We start from the raw sequence: 23,686 nt of genomic DNA, 5'->3' as shown, positions 1-23,686 counted from the left end.
GGAGACTTTGGGAGGAATGGGGAGGAGCAGATAAGAATAACTGCTTCATTTTAAAAAAAATTCTGAAGAGGTAAGATTCCCTTACAAGATAATCCTTGTCTGAAAAGAATTTCTAACAAAAGGGTATTGTGCCCGTAGAGGTAAATCTTTTGGGTTTCATTATACTAGATAAAGATAATTAGGCACTGGATTGAAACTTGACAGTAGCCTGCCCGTAGCAGCATGAGAGTCAGTAGGGGCAAATGGAAGACATTGCTGATGAGTCGTAGACATATTTCATAAAAAGAGTTTCCTGGAAATGAGAGGCATTGGGAGAAAAAAAGTAGGTAGAAGACTAATGATTATTAACTTAGAGACAAATGTATTCAACACTTATATAAAACTGATTTAGTAATTTGGTAAAACTGAAGAGAGAAAGGCAGCTTGAGTTAAAAGGAAGTAAAAGCTGATCTGAAGTGATCCACACAGTTGCAACATTCACCCTCATTCAAGTTTTCAACATTTAGAAATTGAAAGCACATCACAAAAGAGCCTGAATTCCTTAGTGCAGGAGATGAGATAAATTCTTCTAGAGAATGATCCAGATGCCAAAACTTCAGACCATATGAATATTTTAGTGTCTCTCAGAAAATTGTCTCCAGTCAGCAGGAGCAATATTCAAGTGAAATTAACTATGTATTAATAAGAGAGAGAGAAAAAAAAAGTTTGGAGCTTTAGTAACATGGAAGACATAAAAAGCAGCTGAAGACAGGTAAAAATGGGGCAGATGTGTTTGTGTCATAAGCAACAATATGGCCGCTTTGACAAAAGGAATTGGCCTCTTGATAGGTAAAAATTATAAAATCATCAATGGTCATGTAGAAAAGATAGACTCATTCCATTCTTATCTGTATTTGAAAGCCAGAAAGCTAATGAGCATAAACGCCTTCTTTCCACAAGTAAAAGAGAACTATATTAAACCACACTGACTCAGAATTAATATTTTGAAAATCAGCAGACCTAGAAAACTTGCAGTCAAGAGACCTACAGAGATGATGGAGAAGATTCTGGCCTAGAAATACTAATTTTTAGTGAATCTTGAAACACCAGGAGGACACTAGAACAACGCAGAGTGTTCGGCCAATGTCACAGTAGGTCACCAGCACACTTGACAGTACTGCAGCTTAGTTTGCCTGATGAGGGATCATAGGCAGCAGAAAAATGAATTGTTAATGAAATTAGATGGGAACACAGTCACTAGAAGTCTACACTGGTTTACAACATAGCATTCTTGTAAGAAACTAATGACATACAATGTCTGTGTGGTTTCTTCCAAAAGGATTAACATAGGGCTTGAAGCCACACCAAAGAGCTCATTAGCTGGTTCCTTCCATATAGCTATCCATATGCAGCAGGTTATTCAATGCTGCTTAGATATGACCAGGCAGAACCAACAAGCAGTTAGGTTGTAGTTTGACTACAGCACCTCAGTCATCAGCCGTGGGTCACAGGTAAAAGTGAGGTAGAATCTATCTTGCCACTTTGGCAAGGAACTGTTCAGGTGAGAGATGCATGGTTGATCTCTGCTATAAAAAAGAGGTGAAAACTTCACAAAGGTCCTTGATGACTTGACCTTTTGAAGGCAAGTCAGGTGATCAGTATGACTTTGAGCACATGAGCAAGAGACACCAGCAAAGCTCCGAAGGGAGTGGGACCTCATTAGTGACTGGAATCCAGGTCAGCTTCTGATAGTGACTGAAAAAAATCACCTCAGAATAAGAAACAGAAAATTTTACTACCCCAATCCAGTTTGAGCAGGGATGTGCTTTCATCGCTGTGAACAGTATTAGGGAGATTGTTTCAATGCCCACAGTTTCAGAAGGTTGTTGAAATATCGGAGTGGGTGCAGAAAACAGCCACAAAAATTATGCAAGGTCTAGAGAAAAAGGCCATAGCAAAGACTTGAAGAAGTCAGTCTGTTGAGTTTAATAAAGACTTGTAAATAATGAGAAATGACTCGATTACAGAGGATGCTTCCCTCCTGGCAGAAAATGTCATGGACTAAAGAGCTCTTAATCTAGCAGAGAAATGCGCAGCAAAAGCCAAGAGCTGAAAGGGGAAGGCTGGCAAATTCAAATGAGAAAATAATCAGAAATGTTTAACAGTGAGAGTAAGCATTAAAACAAATTGCCAAAGAAAGAGGTCAGTTCTTCATGTCAAGCTATCGTCACATCAAAGCTCCAGGCCTTTCTAAATGATGCGTTTCTGTTAGACAAGCCATTGGGCTCCTTATGAGAATGACTGTCCAAAACCTAATGGCTCATCCTAAGGACTTAACTTGAGACTTAACTGGCTTTGGGAGGCTCAGACCAGATGAGTTATTGACCTCTCTAGCCCTCATTTTGTAGGTCTAAGAGACTGGTACAGGTTAGTTTAAATTTTTCATTCTTATCTACCGGCCTTATTTGTCATCTCTCTCATAAACAAAGACTTCTGGCAGCTTTCACCTGTCTGGACTCTACGGGTGGGTGAAGAACTGTCTCTGCATCTCTGGAGCTGCAAACCCTCTTCTGAGTGAATCTCTCCTTGTAGCTAAAAGTACCCTGCAATAGCAGGGGCTTTTCTTTTCTCAGACTTTTCCATTTTTCCTGGAAAAGGGGCAGTTTCTCTCTATCCGTCTCTCTCTTTCTCTCTTTCTCCATCTCAAGCCACAATTGCCAAGTCTCCTGGAAAATATTTTCTAGCTTCTGGAACAGATTATTATCCCTGCTCGGTGCAGATTTTCTGTACTGTATTTCTCTGGGTGGTTTTCAGAGTCTCTCGGGACCCACTACTTCCCATGGTCTGGCAAAATCCCTGACCACCACTTGGGACCTTGGTTTGTTTATTTTAACATTTATAGTGCAAAAAAGCTGAAACCAATCAATGCCAACCATTGGTACAGAACAAAAAAATTAATATAGACCAAACACATTTCTATCCACTAAAGAAAGATGTAGAATAAAGGCCTCACCCACTGTCAAATTAAATAAAGGCCAGAGTTAAAAGTTTCGTCTTGTGACACATTCTACAACTGTCCAAACTTCGTGGCAAGAAGCAATAAATACTGGAGCCAAGGGCCCAGGGGGACGAGTTCTCCTGCCTGGTCCCAGCAGCTCAGGCCCAGAGATAGACAGCAGGAGCATTCTGGTTCATTTCAACTATTGTAAAAATTTAACAGCCCCAGGGCAGATACCAGCTACTGTTAGAGAAGACGGGTCTGACAAGGCGCTCGGCTCTAGGAAAGTTGGTGTCTTAAATAAGCACACGTGGCACAGGCCTCAAAGGAGCACTTGCCTCTCACCTCCACTCCGGTTTTTTACTTCTCTCCTGCTCCGTGCGGGAGGTGGGCTGTGGGACTGACTTACTCCATGGTCTTTACTTTGATCTTTGCACCTCTCTCCGCAGTCTTCCCAATCTGGGGGATTTCTCTGCTCTGTTAAAAAACAGGAGGCAAAGGAATTAAGTGTCACTAAGGCATCTGAGAAAAGCTGTCTTACACTTCCTTGCGGCATGCGTGCCCAGGTTGAAAATGGTGATCTGCCTCGGCTCCCTCTCCGAGGTCCCTGATGTTGCTGCTCGACCCAGTAGGGCTCCTGGGTTTCCAGCCATTAGTTCCTTGGCTCAGACAGTGCCAAAGCCATTGTTTTTTGTGCTGGAGCTACTATGTGGTTTCTGTGCCAGAATTATAAGTAAACCATGAAAAAATACTAACATTTTTGTGTAGACTTATGCAACTTTTTCCATGAAGACCCTTAAAAATGGCAAAAGTTTTGCCTTGTCGTTAACCATAGGGAAGCATATGGTACATGTGTGTCTTCTTAAAGCAGCAAAAGTTTGCCCAGAAAGAGCATGTTTGCAGACCAGGGATGTTCTGAAGGACATCGTGTATACAACTCCCACCAAAAGACGTCTGCAAAGACCTAGCTAAGCAAACAGGTATGAAATCTGCTTTCCAGGCAAACTTCAGTCTGCCAGCACAGCTGCTACTGTTCTTGAGCAGTCACAAAGCATGGCTACAATGTCAATTAGGTTAGGGGCAAAGTCCTACAAAATGACCAAGCATCCCGTAAGTCCCAACGTGGCACCACTTTGTACCAGGAGTGGTTATCTTTTCCATCCTGGGGCAACAATGGTGGTCATGGCCAGCCACGTGTTCATGCTCTGGGGCCCACTGGCTTCACCACTGTCTCTCACCTAGGGCCTCAGCAATGCTCCCTGTGCTCTCCTACCAGGAAACACTATTGTACCTGAGAGCCCAAACACTTTATAAAGTGCTCTCAGCTTTAGCATGCGTATCAGCACTTTGTAAAACACACAGGGATGGAAACACACATGCCAAATTTTTCGAGCAGTGAGATTGATTAGTGAGGAAATGCTTGCTTTTATAAAATAGTGGGTTGCTGTCACTCACGTTTGAGTAGCCTTCATTGCTCAGGAGCTCAGATATATCCTGTGAAATCTGCACGGACCACCACGTGGGTTTGAGGTTGCTGGGTGGACATATGCCCATTACAGAGACTAGCTATACAGATGCTCAACAATTAAGCCGTTAGTGGACTCCTACACACTTCTAAGGTATGCACAGGGCTCATGGAGTGCCTGCCAAGTTCCTCAAGCAGTAACAGTTCATGACACTCTTGAGATATCTGCCAGATGCCGACACAGTGTTCTGAAGTTCCTATTTCGGGACATAATTTTAAAAATACATCTAGCTCAGGATTTAGATGCCAAAAAGCGTTTGTGTATGAATTGTAATATAAACCATAAACCCAACAGGAAATATCAGAGCCTTATCTTTTTGTAGATACGATGTGGCTAAGTAGCATTAGGAAAATGTTCCTTTATTGGCAAGAAAACAAATACATTTTACTGTCCCGTACGTGCAAAATGAAACAACCAATTAACATGTATCTGGCAAAGAAAGAATATTTTTACCTTCCAGCATTGCCCACACCTCCCAAATTGTGTATTGATTGCAACATTTATGAATATTGCACGGGGGGCAGATGGTGAACACTCTGCTAAGCACAAAGTTTGGCTGACAAGGAGGGACTGCAGTTTTAATAACAGAATCAGCAATTCAGCTGAGCCTGAATTTGCTCATGTTTCTGGAGCTCACACTGGGAATGCTCAGTGGCCTACCGAAAGCTTTAACATAGTCACTTTCATATAATCAACTGGCTGGCATAATCACTCTCAGAGTACTAACATAATTCTTATCCTCTCAGTAGATGCCAAAATTAATTGCGATAGAAAAGGAGTCCCAAGAAGAGACACTTGTCTGCTTTGCCTAACATAAGATCTACAGTTGTAGATCTAAGTTCAATAAAAAGTGAGCACATGTGTATGTTGTATGTATGTATTTTCAGCACATTGGCCCTTTGAAGCTGACTGGTTTGGGGTTTTTTTTTCCTCAATTAAATTCAGGTGGGTCTGAGGAAGTCTTAAAGCTAACAAGATGCTAGCCCTGTTTTTCCCAGTATGTTTTTACAGGTGAAATGCAAAGACAACAACAATAGCCTGGGCGAGGGAATGCAACTCCCACCCCTGCGGCAAGCCATCCTCAGTGCATGTTTTTAGCCTAGCCACACCAGCCTCTGGGCCTGAATAAAGTACATATTTGCTGCTGCTGGGATATTGTCACAGGCTCTTTATTACTGCTGAATATCCCATACGACCATTTTGAGCCACACCCCATCTTCTTTACCAAATTTGTATAAATCAGGCCCCTGAGTGCACTAATAAGCCTTAAGGGCCTTGATTGGCCTCAGCTGGGGCTTTCACCCACACCCATGGGCCCAGAAGCCCCATTTCAGCACAGCCCAGGGCTATCAGTCCCTGCCTGAGCTGTATTGGAGGAGTGCTGCTCTCCAGCTTGTCCATAGTTTTGTTTCACCGTGGGCCTTGTTGTTCCAGACTTCAACCTGCAGATTGACATCCTAGCTAGACCTCAGCCAAGCCTTGTTGTTGTGGACCTTTCAAGCTATCACTAGACCTGGTCTTAACCCTGACGTACGGATGGAATTTCCAGCTTGACCTGGGACCTGTCTCACTGCCATGGCATTGCCTTATGATCTGGACTCTCTGGCTGGTCCTGGCAATCATCTCCAGGTTTGCCCTGCTCACCTCATTCAGATACTGTGGGTGGGCCCTGGCTGGGGAGGTCAGGCACTGCTGGCCCTGGGGTCCCATCACCTCCTGGCTCACCTTGCTTTAGGGAGCAGCTGGCCTGTGTGGTGCCATGATAGCGAGACCTATGTATGTTTAGGTTTACAGGAGCATAAAAATGGCTAAGAAGATCTGAACAAGAGTCCTCTAGTGCAGTATCCTTGTCACACAGTAGCTGGTGGGCAATGCTTACAGAAGAGTGTAAGTGGCCTATGCTGCCAAATTTCATCAGCTGTTGTCTGAGGAACCTACTGAGCCAGAGGTAATACCTTTATGCTAAAGCTCAAAGTCCAGGCACACCAGTCCGTGCCAGTGTTGACCCTTATGGTCAGTCTGTGGGCTGGTGACCAGCTCTGTCAGCAGTCCTTGAGCTTGCCACTGGCAATAACCTGGGTTACCTTGGAATCTCCCCAGTTTCCTCCCATTGTTACTCAAACTTACTTCCCAGTGCGTGTCTACTGATAACTGCTGGCCTTGAACAGGAGAAGTTGTCAGCAGCAGTCCCTTTGTATTGCCCTCTCATTCCTTTTCACTGTGCTACTTCTTTCTAAGGCCCACCACTAAACACAAACTCATCAGGAAGGGCAAATAACCCTTGGAGAGATTTCTAGAGAGATTCTGGTTTGCAAATGAGGCCCGCCATGTGGATAGTTTGGCTTGAACAATGCACTGTGATGGGGTACAGAACTGCAGTTCGGGCCATTTGGTTAAAAGTAATGTCAAGGCCAAGGCTCTCTATCAGTGTAGTTATACATTTAGGTCTAGCTTTGGAAATCAGTCCCATTTCTAAGACATTGAAATGCCATACGAGTGATAGCTTTGAATCCTTTCTACTGAAAGCTTTGGACTTCATAAAAGTAATCTCTAGACTCCTGTAGCACATTAGTATACTCCACACTGACCCAAAAGAGGGATAAATAAGAAGCTCTGGTTTCCCATGTATCTGCATCCCCTGTCTCCTATGGTCTCCACCAAAATAACCACATCTTCTTCTTGGTCTCTTAAGGCTTCCTCATAACAATGTCCCCAGGCTCTTCCCATGTCCCCAGAATAATTCCTTCTCTGATTCCCTTAAGACTCTGCTTCATCCCATGTCCTCAGCATTTTCCCTTACAGGGATAACTACACTTCATCCTCCTCCTCAACTCAAATATTTCCTCATATTTTCATCATCCACCTTTTTTGCCTGGTAGGTGAGCAAGAGGCTGTGTGTGCAAGGACAGGGCTAGAGCTGCATGCCCACCAAAGCCACAGGTAGTGGCTGCCCTTCCCTTGGGAAAGGCTCTAGTTTAGGTTTCTCTATTTCCCCCCCTCCTCTTCCCTCATGGATTCCTGTGAAATGTGAAATGTTAAGAGGTTGCTGCACTCTCAAACATGATTGAAACTGGCCACTGGGTTCAAGAGTACCTGGGGGAAGGGCTGATTGATTGATAGACGGATGGGCTTTGCATAACCCCTCGTTCCTCTGAACTCTTGTATTATTAAGTGAGATTGAAGTGCTCAAGGAGTGGAGTTATTTTACCTACCTCATTGTTTAGTTCAAATTCATCCAACAACAACTGTAATAGCGTATTAAGTGTATTTAAAAATATTTTAAAAACGACAGCTTTCTACCTTTCAGAACTACTGTGCAAGATCAGCATTTTACACTGGGTTATGATAAGAAAGAGCTTTCAAACAGCTATTACACTGCACAAGTATGTGGAGAACTGCTCGTCATTAATTTAGAACAGAGGGAATTTTGCAGTTCTGGAAGAAAGACTAGTAAGTGTAGTTTAAATGTGTCTCTCTCCTTTTCTCTTTTCACTGTTTCCGCATCAGCCTGATATGTAACCAGATAGTTTTCTGAGACCTCTGTTAGCAAGCAGAGTTTAGTGTGCAGGCACCAATCCTAATATTATGGGAGCTTAGAGGCCTTTGAGTGCAGAACAAATTGGTTTTAAAAGCAATAGCAATTGCTAGAAGGATCATATTACAATAATAGATTTGAAAGCTTACACCGTGAGCCATTCCGCAGATGAGAGCCGATGATATAGATGAAGTACTTTGTGAGCTGCGGGGAGCAAAGCAGGTCCAGATTATTGCATTGACAGAGGTGGGTTGTGGAGGCAGCTGACACCTCATTAAAGTGAGGGCTTTCAATCCATCCATGACTACCGTGGGACTTGGGAAGGGTGCAGGAGCAGCACTATTAGTCACAGGCTGGATGAGGAAAGAAGGCGAACCTGTGTCTGTATATTCAGTAGAGCTCTGCACTGACTAACCTAAATGCTGCTGTGATAAACATAATAGTAATTAACTCTAATAGGAAATTAAGGGGGGGGGGGGGGAACGAACAAACAAACAAAAACCCAAAAACGGGGAGCCCAGAGTAAAGGGAACTATAAAGAGAACTGCATGACCCTGACAGAAGGCATTGAGGCCCAGACCCCCAAAGCTGTTCAAGTGAGAGCCAGGTGGCTGAATAACTTCTAGGATCTTGGCTACAGTCTGGAGAGACAGAAAAGGAGCTGGTGGTCTACTAAGATGCTTCTCGACAGACTGCTCTTCATCTGTTTTGAGAGGATCCATGAAAGGCTGAGCTGTCAATATATTTCAGGATGTTAGCGCTATTGGGAATTTCTCATGCTTTTATTTACTGTAGCATAATATCTGCATTCTGGTTTACATGTGGTATATGCATCGGAAGTAACTTGACATTCTAGAGGTTTCTTTGCCTGGCTGCCTAAATACAGCGACATCTTGTTTGGCAGCCTGAATAAAAGATTAAAAGTGTTTTGGCTGTAACTCTCTGCCATGGTCAAATAGAGACCTTGATTTCCTCAACACAAACTCCTCGTTAGGACCACACTTTAGCAGCAATGGTTTATGTCTCTAAAATAGAATAGTTATTATTAGCTGAAGCCAAAACATATTAAGTCAATCAGATTCTGGTTTGGGGATGTTATGGATGGCATGTAAAATGAAGTACTAATGACTGACAAAATAGCACAGCAAATGAAATTCTATTCATAAATTCATGCTCACTAGTTTCCAGACTATTGTTAATGCCAACTTCTTTCTGGATGTCAAGAAGGCAGGAATGGGAAGGCAGAAAAACAAGAAACACTAAACTAAACTCTAATGTGTGTACACATACAAGCATACATGCATGCACATACATATACACGTGTTTATTTTTACAAGTGAGATAAGGCCATGTCAATTCTAAGTGTTCCTTTTCTGCTGTTCCGTCTGCACGAAGGGTTCTTAAAGTAATTATGAAAAGATACAGAAGACAAAGGGAGGAGGAAGGGAGTATGTGACCCAGGAGAAGCATACAAATCATGTGGACACATACTGGGTGGGCAGTTTGAGCTGGCTCACAGGCAGCACAAGATGAGTCTGCCTCGCAAAGGATGCCACTTTGTGCTCTGGCCCCTGGCTTTAATGTTTTACAAACATCCTGCTGGCCCTCAAATGGCTGTAGGGATGGTTTTGAAAATGTAAGCTAAAGATAAGCAATACAAAGGTGTCCACAGGCAGGCAGAGCAAGCTCTTCAAAGATCTGAACTTTTGCCATTCATTTTAGGGGCATGTTATTGCTTAAGTCATGCAGCAGTATACAATTTCGTGTTGTTAACTATTTCATTGCTGGGTAAAACTTGCAAGGAAGAACTAAAATGATGATTAATAGGAAGATATACACTAGCCACTCTCACTGGCATTTCATTTTGGCCTCACATCACAGTAACATTTTTATCTGAGCTTCATATTTGCATTATAAAGGATTGTATTGAAATTATTTGCTATTAAATAAGCTGATATTCTGACTGTTCTGCTGTTTACCTGACAACCTGCCTTTAGATCACAATTTGACACTACGTGACTGTGAGATGATAAAATTTAAGCTCCCAAGGAAAGAAAGGAAGGCAGGGTGATAATCCTGGACTTTAGGAGAGCAGATTCCATCTTCTTCAGGATACCACAGGAGGCTGCCATAGTGCAGTGTGAAGGAGGTTCACATTTGTTTGATCTTCATGAGGAGTCTCCTTGGAGTACCAGAATGGTCCATTCCAGTGGGCAAGGAAATGAGCCATCCTGGCAGGGGACTGGCTTGGGAACAGGGAACTCCTGACTGAAATAAAATGCATGCTTTGAGGTTTTCCAAACTTAACTGGATGAAGCTTTGAGCAACCTGAAAGTTATGCCTGCTTTGTGCAGCAGAGGTGGGGTGGTACAGAGGTGCCTTCCAACCTAAATTATTCTGGGTTTTATGTTTATGCTGTGCCTTAATGCGTACGTATTAAAAAGGTTTATTCTTTTCAGTTAACAAATTGAAGACTCACGGCCATTGTTTGAACTAGATATGCTGCTGCCAGTTAAAAAAGAAAAGTCTGTCTGATACTCAATTATGATGGTGACGAGCCCAGTACCAATGACTCTATGTTTGCAAAGCAAGGAATTGTGTAGCGTATCAGGTAACAGTAATCATCCTTTTGCCCTTCTGTGCAAAAATGGTATTGCAAGACCCAGTCCCTTCCATTTTCTTTAACTGTCTGAATAAGCCATTTGATTCATCTGTTCATTCTTCCAATGACCTTTTTTCCTATGGAGCTTATTCTGATTCCCCACTGTAACACAATCGAGATATAAATCTCATATGACAGCAAAGATCAGCAAGAGTCATGCAAGTCAATGCAGACAAGAAGGTTGTGTGCTTTGTACAGTGTTACATCTTAGTTATTCTGAAGTTTTGAGACAGATTCTGTGTTCTGTTTTACTAGAGGAAGCAAACATCTCTTCCCCAAGTAAAAGTAACATGCAGATCTTTGAAGGCAGGACAGAGGTGTCTGTCACAATATTGCAAGGCATTTTGACAAAGTGTGGCATTTTGAAATGCTTATTTCTTGTTACTCACTACTGAAATGGGTGTGTTCTTCACAACCTACGGTGGTGTGATGAGACTCCAAGTTGACCAGAACATTGAGGCAGATGTGCCAAAGTTTTTTCTTAACTTGAGCATTCCCAAGACTGCAAAAGACCTTTTAAACTCAAACCCAAGTTTTATTTTAACAGAAACTAGATTCCCAAAGCTTTAAAACAGATAAAACTTAGAGTGAGACAAAACAGAAATGAAAGCATTTGGAAACTGAATTCCTTCTTGCCCACTATGTCCTGGCAGGAAGGGTCCTTTTTTTCAGGCTTCCTCTCAGTTCAGCAGCTCAGGAACTTTCTGTATTGCAACAAAATCTCCTCTGAGAAGACCTTCTTTGAAACTGTAGGAGGTATCTTCCGCCCCATCACCAATGCCTGGTTGTGTGTCTGCTCTTCTGAGCATTTTGCCAGTCTCTGCTCTGTGCTTGCTGAGTTCTCCTCACACCCTCAGCATGAGTCCTTACACATTTTACTCAGTGATGAAGTATTTTAATTTGATTGGTATTTAATTGGATTCTTAGGTTATACAGTATCTAAAAACTCACCTGACAAATGAAAGGGGCTGGTAAGAGGGGAACTATCTGGTGAGGGTGGGAGGAGGTTGGAGGATATAAACTGTGAAAGGAAGTTTATTTTAAGACCAGCTTGGCACTGAGTGTATGTGGTGAAAGAACACCATGTAAAAAGTCTCTGGCCAAGTTTTTAGGGATGGTTTCTTTGTTGCTTTTTTCTTTAGCTTTGATGCTTAATGCCATATAAATTGCACATGGCATGATTGGAAGAACTGGCCCATAGAGGAGATTGCTGTGGTTGTCAGAGAAGGGCAGAATAATGAAGATCTTCAGAAAGGGCTATAGGAGACAAGGTAAGAAAAGCTACAAGAGGTGGAGAAGCATCAAGCACTAGCAGAAAGAGAAACTGAAACGGAGAGATGATTTTACCATATGATAAGATGTTGTTTTGTAGTAATATTGTAAATACCATAAGAAATTTCACCCTGTGTTGTACATAGGCTCTTCTAGCAAGATAAGTTGCATGTAGGAAAGAAAGTTATCTGGTAAATGTAAGTTAAAATAAGAAAGTAGCTTTGCTCACCGGCAATTTTTCTTTTTAATGGAAAACTGCAAGAGGCATACAGATGTTTTTCAAAAATTTAGTTCCTTCAGTTTAATGCCATGTAGTGCCACTGGTTGTCATAAGGCTGTTCTAGCCCCCGTTTTGGCTCTTACCTATTTTTAATCCGGAATTGTGAAACTAAACTATCAAAGAGTCTAACAATACCTATTTAAAGCAATGGTTCCCAGATGGACAGAGAGGAAAAAAATACAAATACCTTTCTATTCTTTTACTTTTAAAAGGACTGTGTGCACAGAAAATGGTGCAGGTATTTTGGTCATTCCACTCGGAGCCACAGCCAGCTGTGCAAAGGAGAACCCAGGCCCAGAATCTCTGAGTTCGCTAGCAATAACAGATCTGTGGCTGTACAGCCCACCAGAATACATGCCACACCACCAGCGGCTCTGGTGGCAAGACAAAGACCTGGTCAGGCTAGGGAGATGGTGGGTTCCCAGCGGTTTATACTGGGAGGAAGGTCTGAGCGCGAGGGGAGAGCACAGCACCCAGCTGCTAGTCACAGTGGCAGGTTGGAGCCCCAGAAAGCGCAGCGTCATACGGCAAGTATGTGTGTAGGGAGCTCAGAGAGCTATTCCTTAATGAGTCTGCAGCGCACCAGTCTTTAGATTGGCATGAGTCAGCCATTTGAGTTTTAATCTCTTCTTCTGCATGCATAGTGACTGTTCATGAGAGGATTACTATGAAGTGCCCTGCAACTGAACGGCATGTTTAGGACCTCATGGCTACATGAATAAAAGGCACAGGCAAGCTTGGACAGCAAGAGCAAGATGCAGCCTTGTTCACGTTTTCCAAAAAGAAACTTAAAAGATCAAATACTAAGTGTTGCGCTCCTACTCTCATTTATCCAAACTCATAATGCAGCATCAGCTCTAAAAGTTCAATTGCTGTTGCCAGTATGTAAGCGAAATACCTCACATGGGTGTCACCTCTCCGGGATCACCTTGTTCTTATGGCTCCAAGTGAAGTAATGGGAGCAGGTGATCACATCAGCTGAGTAAGCAGACAAGCCAGTATCTTCTGCAGTTCTGATTTTTTTAAAATGTTCTAAACAAGCATGTGCCTGCCTGGATTTACCCTGTAAGACACTACCCAGCTGTGTAACTACGGGGTTACTGCTTGCCAAAATAAGACTTCTGTAAAGCTGAAGTTTTATGTAGATCCAGGTCCTTCAGGCTCACCCTCACCTCCAGAGCACATTCTGCAATACTTCACAGTTAAAGCTACACACATATGCTCAGCAAAACAAGATCCCTTCCTCGGGGGGGGGGGGGGGGGGGGGGGGGGGGGTGAGAGGAACAGGGGCATGGCAGCTAACTACCAGCCTAAAGAAAGAGGAAAATGAGTCACAGTCATTAAATAGGTCACTTCCACTTTGTGTAAAAGTGCTCTTCTAGTAGTCAGGTTAACCTCTGAAATAAGGAACTGTCTGGGCTCAAGTTTCCTTGTGTGCTTGCCGTTGCTGCTCCAGATAAGTGGGGAAAAGTAAAGAGAAAATCCCTTTGTAAAAATTGGTGTTTTCAGCTAATGAATGTATGATTGTGGATTCTAGAGAAATTATTCTAACTCCCACTAATTGAACATGTGGTTTCATGTAGCTGTGTAGCTTCTTTAAAAAACAAAACAAAACAAAACAAAAAAAACCACCTCTGTAGCAGCTGCATTGCCTTCTGCTAATATCTGCTTCCCTTACAGCAAAACCTAGGCAGTTCAGCAAAAGATGAAAACCCTTTATTTTTATTCCAAATCATGTCTTTGAAACGTGAGTTTCTGCTGGAAGATGGAACACAAGCTTATCTGTAGTGAGTGGGAGGTTGTAGTATTAGATCTTCTTTCAGGAAGCCTCTTTGACCCCAAACAGAGGGTCAAAGCATTTTGGCCATCAAACCCCCCAAACAAGGGGGTTTACAGCATTTGAAGATTTAGAGATAACAATGTTTTTTCCAAGAAATTTCTCAAAGAACAGGGAGGGATGAGGGATATTATTGTTGTTGTGGTTCTGTTATAGCAGCTAGACTGCTGTCTGGAGACACTGTCCTTGCTGGAAAATTGATTATGGTTCAGTTTTGAAAGGTGGGTGTTTCCTCTGCTTTTAGTTACCATATTAGGTTTTCATAAGAACCCCCCCCCCCCCCCGCCCCGTTTCTCATGTTCCTGTTAACTTTCCTGAGAGCTCTGTGTCACAACCACTTACTGAATATGAAGCAAGCTGCTGCTGCTTTTTTTTTTTTTTTTCCTCCCCTCTAGGAAACAGTTGCTTTAGGACTGATTCTGGTAACCTGATACCACTTGATGTATTTTTGCTGGAATATGGAGCCTGCATAAATTGCACCATAAGCAAATTTCTTTATAATGGAAGGATCGGAAAGCTGCAGCTTGGCAGGCCATTTCATTGGTGTGGCTTTTTTTAAGGTGGATTTTCCAGATGCTTTTTAACAGATGATATTGGAGACTTTTGCAAAAGGTATTAGGAATAATACCTAACCTAATACCTAATACCTAACAACAAACAGTTGTTACTGTTTGTAAAGCATCCCACCTGTAGACAAAAATGCTCTACATCCGGAAAAGATCCTACCTGCCTGACAGATACCACTGTACAACCTGAAAGAAAACTGCTGTTATTTGCCCTTCCCAATGTGCCCAATTATTTATTATCAGCGTTACATAAGCCCACAGGCTCCTGCTGAAATCAAGTCTAATCTTTGTGCGGTCTCAAATACAGGTGAAAATTTAGTCCGTTCCGCACCCCCACCCCCCGAACCGACAAAAAAATCCACACAGAGTAGTAAAAACATGCATTCATTAAACCAAAACATCATTCCTTTCTGACTGGGACATAGTAGTTGATACAGGGATTTAATTGGATACAGGGTGGGCTGATGTAAGTGACTCTGCAGTGTGGCGTGATGCAGCCAGGGGCTCTTCCAGTGTTGGTCCTAAAAAGCAGCTGGGACAGAGCTTCAAGCAGGAGAGTTTCCTCCCAGCTGAGCAAAACCTCTTGTAGATTATGGCTAGAGTGAGATCAACCAAACCAGCTGGATCCACTGGATGCAGAGTGCATCCCAGCACTCCCCTTCTGTATGAGCGTGCTGTTCCTCCCCAGTAAGCTGAGCCTGCGGTCCAAACATTTTTCTTCTAAATTGTTTGCGTTGGAAGTAATGTTTATTAAAGGAGCCAGAGGGAGACTGAAATCCTTTGGGCATCCCCAGGGCATATATAGCAAGCGTAGCTGTGAGAGAAGCTTCCCCAAGCTGCCCTGCCAGTGGATATTTGGATCTTGCAGGGCTTCACCTCTGAGGGAAAAGGAGAAGTAAAGCTTGAAGGTGCCTTTATTTCCTTATCCCCCCCTCAGGATGCTGTCACCAAGAGTGCCAGATGAAGCAGGCAGGTGCCGATGACACTAATGCCATAGCTGCTAACCAAACTCACCCAGGTGACAAGGCAGCGTGTAGGTGCAGCAGTCCTGGCCACAGGTCCCCACGGTCACGGGCCGTGTTTCGGCGGGTGGGAGCCTGTCCTCTTACTGATGTCCTGAGTCACCCAGCACCTCCTGCACTGTGAGGGCCTGGCACTGTCTGTCTGAACACCTTAGCAGCAGCACGTCCTTTGCCTTGGGCCTTTCTAGGGTGCCACGTTGCTGATGCCTTTGCTAGGATTTCCTGACAGCTCTGAGAAAAACAGTTCCTCGTAAGGCCAAGACTTATTCCTGCTAGCAGCAGCAGCTGCCATCCCTTCCTGTATTCAAACAACAGAGCGGGAAACCCTGGCCGGTGACTTTGACGTGGGAAGCACTTTCTAGAGTGTCTAAAACTTGCGTTGTTCGCCTGGCACGGGCTGAGGTACTGGGGATGGTCTGAACTACGCAGACCACGCAACCTCTGTCACCACATCATCCCAACAGGAGAGCTCTGTTACAACCCATTAAAGCTCTTGATCGTGTTGTTGACTTGATCAACAACTTGATCGTGTTGTTGTTACAGTATTAGCTGTCCCCAAGATCTTGCAGAGCAGTGCACCTTCCACCAGCTCTTCCTCTCGCTGCAGCACGCGAATGCACGTTGCACACAGCTGAGCTGTTTGTCAGGCTGTGCCACGCAGGAATTTCTCCTGATAAGGTAAACCTTCATGGTCTGCCCAGAAATGGAGCCTAGCCCTTCAGAAAGAAGGGAAGAAGGAGATTCCCGCTTTATTCCTTCCACTGGAAAGAATGCTACCCAGTGATCAGATTGAAATAAACATGAGATAGGAGGCTGGAATGCAACTCTTGCCTTATCAGTCTTGGCCCCTGCCTTGGGAACCCTCTGCCATCTATAACATTTATTATGGGCTTACCAAGCATCAGAAAGGCTTCTGGGTTTCTGCTGCTATATAACTTGTGTGATGATGAATGAGTACTTTAAACTTACAGCACATTGCTTCTTTCATCTCCAAAACTCTTAACAGGAATTTCACTGTGCTCCCTGGAAACTCAGTGTTCATAAATTGCTTTAAGAGTCTTTCCTGAAAGGCTGTAAAGACACAAAACATATCTTCTTGTTATGTACAAATACTGTAATAACCTTAACTCCAGATTTTAATTCCACAGCCAAGTGGTAACGACCGGCTCAAATTCATGCTGCTCGAGGTTTGTCTGCCCCGGAGTGGGGTGGCTGCATCCATGCTGTACTACTGCCTTTTGGTCTGGGTCTCCTCTAGGTCCCATGTAGGATAACCATGGCTGTGAAACTTAGCTTTTCTTTCTCAGCTTAGCGAGTAGGCTGGGGGTGCTCAAGAAATTTGGAGGGGACACAGCTGGGACAGCTGACCCTAACTGACCAAAGGGATATCCCAGACCATATGACATCACACTCGGCATTATAAAGCTGGGGGAAGGAGAAGGAAGCGGGGGGACATGCAGAGTGATGGCGTTTGTCTTCCCAAGTACCCGTTACGCGTGGAGCCCTGCTTTCCTGGAGATGGCTGAACGGCTGCCTGCCGATGGGAAGCAGTGAGTGAATTCCCTGTTTTGCTTTGCTTGCATATGTGACTTTTGCTTCACCTATTAAACTGTCTTTATCTCGGCCCACGAGTTTTCTCACTTTTACCCTTCGGATTCTCTCCCCAGTTGCCAGCTGGGGGATTAAATCCCAGCTGGGATTAAACCACAACAAGGGGTAACTTTTTTGAGTTCAAAGTCTCTGAAATAACCTGATGTCCTGACAAATTACCCAGTGAGAAAGTCCTTCAAAAACAGTCTCAGGGGCTCCTGTTCAAAGAAATAGTTACAAGAAACTAAGCCACATAATAATTATGATAATTAGGTCTTATCCCTTAGTCTTATGCTTTAACTATCCAAAAATGAGGGTATAGCCTTAAAAAGCCCCTTTTAAAATATATGTTTAGAATATGTGGCAACCTGGTTTCCCTGCTTGTGAACTACTGCTTGCTAACTGCTAAGGAGGACCTGGTCTGTGCCTGCAGGAGGGATTTCCCCAAAACTCGACACCTGGGGATCCCAGCCTCCAGCCCTCAGATGCTGATACTTTGCATACACCTCCAGCTCTGAGGGTTGCCTCAGGTCATCTCAGCTTGCAGGTATCCATAGCCACTAGTTCTGGGATTACAGGGGTTTTTATTTGTATTTATATTTATATATATATAAAAAATATTTATATTTTATTTATTTATTTATTTATTTATTTGTATTTGTATTTTCATAATATGTACCAAAGAAAGGAGGTGGGTTTTGAAACCAATTTTCCAGATCATGTTCATTTGTCACCCAGATTCTTGAGTAGTGGCTGCTGAGATCACACTTTCCTCACAGATGCCTTAACCCTCTACAAGGGCCAAAAACTAGATGTGAGGCAAGAGGTATAACTGAGGGATGCGATGTGCCATTTCGCTGTAGCTGTGCAGAAAATAGTCAGGTGCTGCAAACAGGTATTAGGGAAGCAGCTCAACTCTAAAGCGGTACGTGGTGAAGGAGCCAGGGAGGTAACACACCTAGCACAGAGATACGAACTTATGCCAGGAAAGTCTTTCAGCCACAGGAATTCCCAAAGATCCCTCAGATTTGAAGATCTGTGGTGGTTGTGCTGTAATAAAAGAAGGAAATTACTTAGGAAGCAGTTTGCCTAATTGAATTTTATTCTTTACCAGGATTTTACTCCTAATTTTGACTGGCATTTTGGTTTTACTGCCTGGGTCTACATCCTCTTGTTACAAATTTAATGATTACTTTTTCACTCTCATAACTTTTTTCTTGGTGTGCAGAATTCTGAATAAGAATTAAGTTATCCCATAGGGACAAACACACAAGGGAAAGACAAGGACAGAATAAAACTAGGAAGAGTGCTTTGGTAGAAAACATGGTATATCTAACAATGTATAATCGGCAACAGAAAATTATTCATGTGGGATTTTTCTGGAGATGACCTTCCAAACAAAGCTCAGACACAAGCTGAAGTAGTCACCTAAGGGTGCTTTGAGATTTATGTGCTGATGGTAGCCTATGGGGAAAGCATTCAAACAGGGTGAAGTCCGTGCCCACTAGTTCAACTGGTCAATACCCAATCAATAAATTATTACTGTTCTTGTTTAACATTGCATGGAAAAGGTATCCAACACTAAAGTTTTAAAAATATGGAATACAAAGCAGGTCATCATGATATAGATCTCATAACTCTAAGACGATGCTAAAAATATTGTACATTATTTGGCTATGATAACAGGTCCAAGTCTTACCTATTTCAGATGGAAAACTAACTGAGCAATGTTAATCAGAATGTACTAGACATTTTCAGTCCTATCAATAAAACATCAGTACAGATATTCAAACAATAGGTTACTTCCCAGACAGCATAAACAGCAAGTTGTTTACAGTAGAGCTTGTAATAGGCTGGTGCAGTCTATGCAGCACAAAACAAAGCAATTCCTTCTGATTTGGGGATGGCAGTGAGAGATCAGCATAGCTTTTTTAGCAAGGGGGTGGGGAGTATGTTGTTCAAACCAAGTGAGAGAGAATTAAAAGACAAGATGCATACATGCACACATCAGAAATGCACGTAATATTTGTTCTTTCCCATTCCATGTATTCAGGATTAACTTCTTCATGTACAGAATGCACTGAATGATGGGGGTAAAGTGGCAGATGAAACTTGGTGATGAGAAATACAAACCAGAGGATGCAGGGAAAGAGAAATTGAGCTACCTATGCAGAATGCTGGGTACTAAATTACTTACTGCTGCTTAGGAAGGGGACCTTGGAGTCACTGTGGCTAATTCTCTGAAAACGGTTGCATTAGACTCAGAAAGAGTCAAAAAGTCTCTAAGAAAGGAAAGGAGAGTGAAACAGAAAACATATTTGTTTCACTGTGTAAATTTATCATCCACCTACACTGTGGTTATTGCAGGCAGTTCTGTTGTCCTCTCTCAGAAAGAGCTGGTCGAATGAGAGGAAGGTTAGGAAAGAGAGACAGGATGCTCAGAGGTATGGAATGGGGGGGGAGGGGGGAGAACTAAAGAGGTTGCCATTTTTTAGCCTGGAAAAAGAGATTATCGTGAGGAGATGTGATAGCTATAAACCAGAGAAGGCAGAGAAGATACATAGGAAACACTTTTTCATTATGTCTTACGTCAGAAAAACTAGGTGTCGTCTGAATGATCAGGCATCAGGTTTAAGTCAATACACACAGAGCACAGTTATGCTGTAGAGTTCATTCCTGCAGGATGCCCCAGCACCCAAAAGAATAAATTAATTCATAAGAAAATATTGGGAAATTTATAAGGAATAGCTCAATCAAGACCCTGTTGAAGCAACAATCCAGATGCCATCTCCTGCTCCAGAAATCCCCTACCTGCTGACTGCTGGAAGCTGCAAAGGTGTACGAGAGAAAGGATCACCCTGTCCATACGACTGCTCTGTCTCTAGGCATCTGCTATGGGCCACAATAAGAAACAGGATACTGGATCAGACCGACTGGTACAGATATTCATACTGTCCAGGCTTGCACTGATTACGTGAGCTAAGTAACACTCCAGAATGTAATCAGAAAGTAAACATTATTTATAAGAACTAAGTTTTCCAAAGAATCAGCAGGCCTTAACATTGCATTAAGTTGACCGGAAGTGTCAGGAATAATAAAATCAAACACAGAGGCACAGGTCATGTTTTTTAAAGTCTTTAGAAATAATAGTAACCTCATTCAATCAACAGAAGAGTGATTCATTGGATACCTGTTTTCCTCACCAGGTTCTTTTTTTCCTTTGGGGATGCAGAACAAATATTAGAAACTAATCATCTGGGTCCTTAATTTACACCGAAATTACAATGACATTATTTATAACAAGGAAAAGTTATTGCTTCACTCAAGGTGGGAATGTGAAACTTTTTAAAGCCGGTGACCTATTGCCCTTCAGGAGCAAAAGCCCCACTCTAATAGAGCAGAGACTGGCTGCTGGGTGGCCCTCACAGGGTTTTGCTGCAAGAAAAGCTCCCAAGCAAAGGAGACTGAGGCGCTTTCAGAAACAGAGTGGAAAACCAGTAGCTTTTGTTTCAATGTAGCAAAGCATTTCCTATTTCTGTTTCAAGGCAGATGAACTTTTGACAAATAACAACCCATTTGGGCTCTGTGTACCCCTGATAGCCATGGTAGGAGTGCCTAGCAAGTACTGTCTTTCCAGAAACTTTGCTTCGGAGCAAGTGCAGTGAATGGGCGCCTGGGAGAGTCATGACATTTTTCTGAGGCCATTAAATGGTTAAGCACATATAGGTGTTTGTATGTATTTATACACATATAAGAATATATGCACACACACTTATGTATTCAATATATTCAAATAGGTTGCAATTTTTTAGCAGAAATTGTGCAACTAGATCTGTGTGACAGTATTCAAAATTATTCAGTTTTGAGGTTTCTTCAGCATTTCCATCATTTTTATTAAACATTTTTAGAGCCCTCTTTGAATTTCTATCAAATGTTTGCATCTGCCTGAAATGGTTTGTTTCAGTAAATGAATATATCTGTGGATTGAGTAAATTTGACTAAGGTGGTATAGAAACTTTTGTGTTTCTGTTGGTGAGTTTTCACTCGGTGGGGGGAAAGAGGCATTTCCTGCTGGAAAAAACTTCTCATATATGAATTTTTGACTAAATTTAATAAAAAGTCAAAGAAAAGAAAACAGCCAAGTCTCTTGGCTCTTGCCAGCTCCTGCTGCTGCTATTTGGTTTTAGTTTATTCCTTTATTTTTATTATTACCGACCATTTATTAGTACAGTAGTGGTGCTCAGAGCCTCCCCACGACGATCATAACTACACTTTGCAGCATGATTTACAAACAGATGAGTTGATACCGTTTCTTCCACCAAGACTTTACGCTCCCAGCACACAGTCAACCAACCTGGAGCCAAGAAGAGCGATACAGTAAAATCGCATCCAGGCTTTGGGGTGCACGTCGTGAGCAGGGAGGACCTTGAACGACTGCAGGCAAAGACTGCAAAGTTTGGGGGACTCAGATCTGCATGCTGTGGATACCGGTATATCCAACCTTCTTAGAAGAGGAAGGGGCATTTCTCAGACAAAATAAAGGCTTTTGTTCATCCTCCAGAAATGGCCAGTAACTGGATTCTGGAGAAGGCTTATCCTGTACCTTCAGACTTCGGGTCTGGGGTGTGCGAGCAGGTCCCCAGCAGCCCCAGTTTGGGGCCTGGCAGCTGCAGGTGTTGAGTTTGGTGGCCACCCCACAGCGTGTCACCCCCTCCCCAGGGACAGGGCCCTAGGCGGGCAGGACAAGGTACAGCCACCGTGCTGGGAGCAGTCTCGTCACTTGGAAGGAAAATAATCATCTCCGATAGTACACGGGAATTGAAATCTGTGGGGTTTGTAAATACGCAGAGGATTGGGAGGAAGGCATAAAGAGGCTGCAGACACCCTCTATTAGACGATAGTGGCTAAAAATGTTATAAAGTTGTCAAGCGGAAGGAATGCAGGTGGAAACGTTCAGGAGTGAGTAGCACAGAGGGCATCGATGGCTTTGCAGTGGAAGAAGTGCTGGGCGGGACTGGGAGGGCTGAACCAACAACAAGGGGAGGAAGCCAGAAGTAAGCCTGAAGTACGAGAAAATGAAGGAGTAAAGAAACTAAGGCTGCTGGGGTACTGGAGTGAGACGTGTCTGTTGGGATATGCAGGAGGGTAGAGCTCACTAAGCCCGGCCGCCTCCCGCCATAAATAAAAGTAATTCCCTTGAAGCTAATGGACTCGGTTTGGCATTCAGTAAGTGAGGACAGCGAGGGGATGAAAGAAGAAGATGATGATGATGATGATGCAAAAGAGAGCTCTGGAACATAACTCATCTCTAAACCTGCTGGATAATGTCTGGCTTGGGCAGGGCCACGCAGTCAGGGGTACCAACAGTAGGAGAATAACTCCGTGGCTGCCGTGGTGCTGAGGCTGAAGGGAATGAAGTGAATTATTAACTGTAGTTTTATGATGTCAACAATGGCATAACACTAATCCTGTAGCAAGCAAAACTGATAATAACTGGTAAGAACTGTTTATGGCTTATTCAACATAAATTGAGCCAACAATGAGTAAAATATAATCAGATATGCAATAAATGTTAATTAACAAATTAGAGACAATCATTGGCAAGCATGACTGTAAATGTTTAAATAATGTAGTAGTTGCAGAGCAAGATGTAAATTAAGTTAAATGGACAGTCTTAGTGACAGAGAAGATATATCTATCAGGTAGTAAAATCAGCAAGCAAAAACATCCTGCAGTGGACTCAGAATAATAAGATAATACAGGGACTAGGAGAGCAGTATTGCATTGCCATGTATCAGATGTTTTGTTATAACATAGCCATGATTTCTGCCTCTTTAGGAGAAAAATGAAAACTAAAACATCCATGTTCAGTCCATGAAAGAAACCATATCTGCAAAATTCACCAAGGCAAGTCCGAAAGAGCATGGCAAGTTATCATTCTTTTTGATTCAATGATCTGGAGATACCTGCCTTGGGAATGTATTAAATTATTTGCAACAACTATTAATACTACATAAAGGATGAAATCTGAGTAAGCTCAGCAATTTACTGCAAGCAAGGGTAAATTGGTATGTTAAACCTGGCACGAACTCACAGTGTTTGTATTAGCAGCCTCACACTGTGAAAAATGCAATTTGTTGGGATACATTTTGTTATGGTACGTTTCTTTTGGCTATTGGGAATTGCCCTGTAACTCAGGTCATGCTGATAAAGAAGACTCTACCTGAAGTATTGCTGTTGTCACATGGTATTTGTGTTGCTGATAAACAGGAAAATGTTTGCTCAGCATTTTGTTGTAAGGCCATCGTGAAGCAATAAGTGGTTTCTGAAACGGAACTAAGTTGCTGTAACCTGTATTTTAAGGCTAAAATCTGAAAAATTATGTGTGAGATAGGAGTCTTTTTGTTCTTTTAACGTGT

At 42.8% G+C, this 23,686-nt stretch overlaps 1 long non-coding RNA gene across 1 annotated transcript; it reads left to right on the top strand.

The window, feature by feature from the left end:
* Positions 1 to 10,506: 10,506 nt before the first annotated feature.
* LOC126038508 (uncharacterized) lies at positions 10,507 to 23,168 on the top strand. The gene is made up of 3 exons (XR_007506011.1): positions 10,507 to 10,649; positions 11,843 to 11,971; positions 23,106 to 23,168. It is a non-coding gene; the product is annotated as an uncharacterized LOC126038508 (long non-coding RNA).
* The last annotated feature ends 518 nt before the right edge of the window (positions 23,169 to 23,686 follow it).

The sequence above is a fragment of the Accipiter gentilis genome, chromosome 5, assembly GCF_929443795.1.
Source record: "Accipiter gentilis chromosome 5, bAccGen1.1, whole genome shotgun sequence".
NCBI classification, from domain to species: domain Eukaryota; kingdom Metazoa; phylum Chordata; class Aves; order Accipitriformes; family Accipitridae; genus Astur; species Astur gentilis.
Note: the sequence above shows the minus strand (reverse complement) of the source record. Positions and strands in the feature narration are given on the sequence as shown.